The following is a 2,520-nucleotide window of genomic DNA, read 5'->3' as shown; positions in this document are numbered from 1 at the left end:
CTCAAGATGCCTCCGGGAACAGTAGGCGCCGGCCGGTGTGGCCGAGCGGTTCTAGGCGCTACAGTCTGGAACCGCGCGACCACTACGGTCGCAGGTTCGAATCCTGCCTCAGGCATGGATGTGTGTGATGTCCTTAGGTTAGTTAGGTTTGAGTAGTTCTAAGTTCTAGGGAAGTGATGACCTCAGATGTTAAGTCTCATAGTGCTCAGAGCCATTTGAACCAATTTCAATGTTAGTCTGTCACCCGCTTAACCACCTCCTCTACCAATGAGTCTATGTAATCGTTCCATTTCGTATTCCATTTGAACAGTAGGCAGGTGGTTGTAGTATATTCCTAGAGCCATCGTTTAAAGCCGGTTCTTGAACCTTTGTAAGAAAGCTTCGTCAGGATCGGCTGCGTTTATCTCCAAATATCTCTTAGTTCAGTTTCTTCAGCATCTCTGTCACACTCTCCCATGAGTAAAACAAACATGTTAGCTTTCGTGCCACCCTTCTCTATAGACTGTCTTTACTCCTATTCGAGTAATATTCTATGATGGGTCAACTGCGTGATTCGTAAGCAATCTCCTTTGTAGACTGATTACATTTTCCTAATATTCTACCAATGACTGTAAGTATGTCCGCAGCTCGTGGTCGTGCGGTAGCGTCCCCGCTTCCCGCGTCCGGGTTCCCGGGTTCGCTTCTCGGCTGGGTCAGGGATTTTCTCTTCCTCGTGATGACTGGGTGTTGTGTTATGTCCTTAGGGTAGTTAGATTTAAGTAGTTCTAAGTTCTAGGGGACTGATGACCATAGATGTTAAGTGCTCAGAGCCATTTGAACCTATTTCAATGTAAGTCTGTCACCCGCTTAACCACCTCCTTTACCACTGAGTCTATGTAATCGTTCCATTTCGTATTCCTAATAAGTGTCACACCAAGGTATTTGTATGAGCTGATCGATTTCATTTACGACTCACTGATACTGTAGCCATAACATACCACGTTTCTTCGTTTGGTGTCATGTACAATTTTACAGTTTGAACATTTACAGCAACTGCCAACCTTTCCACGATTTCCAAATCTTACCAAGATCTCATTGACATTCGGGCACTTTTTTTCATATAGTTCTTCATTATAGATAACTGCATCATCTGCGAAAAGTTTGAGGTTACTATGAATATCATCTGCAAGCTCATTAATATACAAGACGAGCAGTAAGTGTCGCTACAGACTTCTCTGGGCATAGTTACATTTACATCTCTTGATCACTTTCCGTACAAGACAATATACTGCTTTCCCTCTCGCAAAAGGTCCTCAATCCAGACACGAATTGCGATTGGTACCACATACAACTATATTTTTGATAATGAGCGAATATGTCGCATCGATTCTAATTTTTTTTGGAACTAGGGAATTACTACGACTGCCTGATTACACTGATCCGTGGCTTCCAGTAAATTTTTCACATGATCACTGGTTTCGGAGTCCAAATCTGGTTCGCATGGAGGTGATACCTCGATATTTATCATTTCGACATTCAAGCGGCCATTAAAGGAGGAACCACAGAGGGTCCTTCGTTAGTGACACTGTTCTGAAAGTTCCTTGAAGCTTTCCTCGGATGTTGTATATATAGCATATATTAAACATCTTCTATACACCTTGAGGTGCACTAGAAATGTTTTATTTGCCAAAACTGGATTTCGGGTTTATACTCCATCATCATGGCATCTGATACAGAGCAACAAACAACTTTATGTACTTCACTTTCTACAATATGATAACTGCATATTTAGTACCAGTAATATTAGTCTTCTTAGTAATGACTTGCGTGTTTGTTGATACGATAGGATCTGAAATCTATCCTATAACGTATACAGATAGTCATGTATGTTACTGCTTTCAAATATTAGACAATATAGAGATAACCATAAAAAGTAAACATGGATCTTACAGATCAAAGTGTCTGCGTTACCTGGCTTCTGTTATTTCTAATATAATATTCATATATATCTACCACATATATTCCTGTAAATAAATTATAGTTTTTTGACAACTTTAATGTGAAGGAAGGATATTAAAAAAAGGATAAAATTGCAAAATAATATACCATAACATTTTAAATTAGACAATTTTACATGCAGAACGTAGACATTGTTGAAATTCTGTATATACATCTTATCCAGTAATTCTGCTTGTTAATTAAGTATTTCATCTGATTGTTTTCTCATGTGGGTGTAGATTTCAGTTTATTCTGTAATAGTTAATAATCTACTTTTTCTCCTTTATGGGGAATGGTGATGTTTTCGTTAGTATCACTAACAGATTGCTTGTATAGTCTTAAATGAGCACTAATTGCTGAGGGAATCGCTTCATTAACAGTAATGCGTTCTCTGATCCTCGTCTTGAAGTTTCTCCCTGTTTGTCCAAGGTACAATTTATCGCATTCACTAGATGTTACTTTATACCCATTAGACATATTTTTGCCTCTTATGTGTAAGACGTGATCTCACATTTTTCTCTGTCCTGGAGTGAATTTGCAGGC

This window comes from Schistocerca serialis, chromosome 5 (assembly GCF_023864345.2).
Source record: "Schistocerca serialis cubense isolate TAMUIC-IGC-003099 chromosome 5, iqSchSeri2.2, whole genome shotgun sequence".
NCBI lineage: Eukaryota > Metazoa > Arthropoda > Insecta > Orthoptera > Acrididae > Schistocerca > Schistocerca serialis.
Note: the sequence above shows the minus strand (reverse complement) of the source record.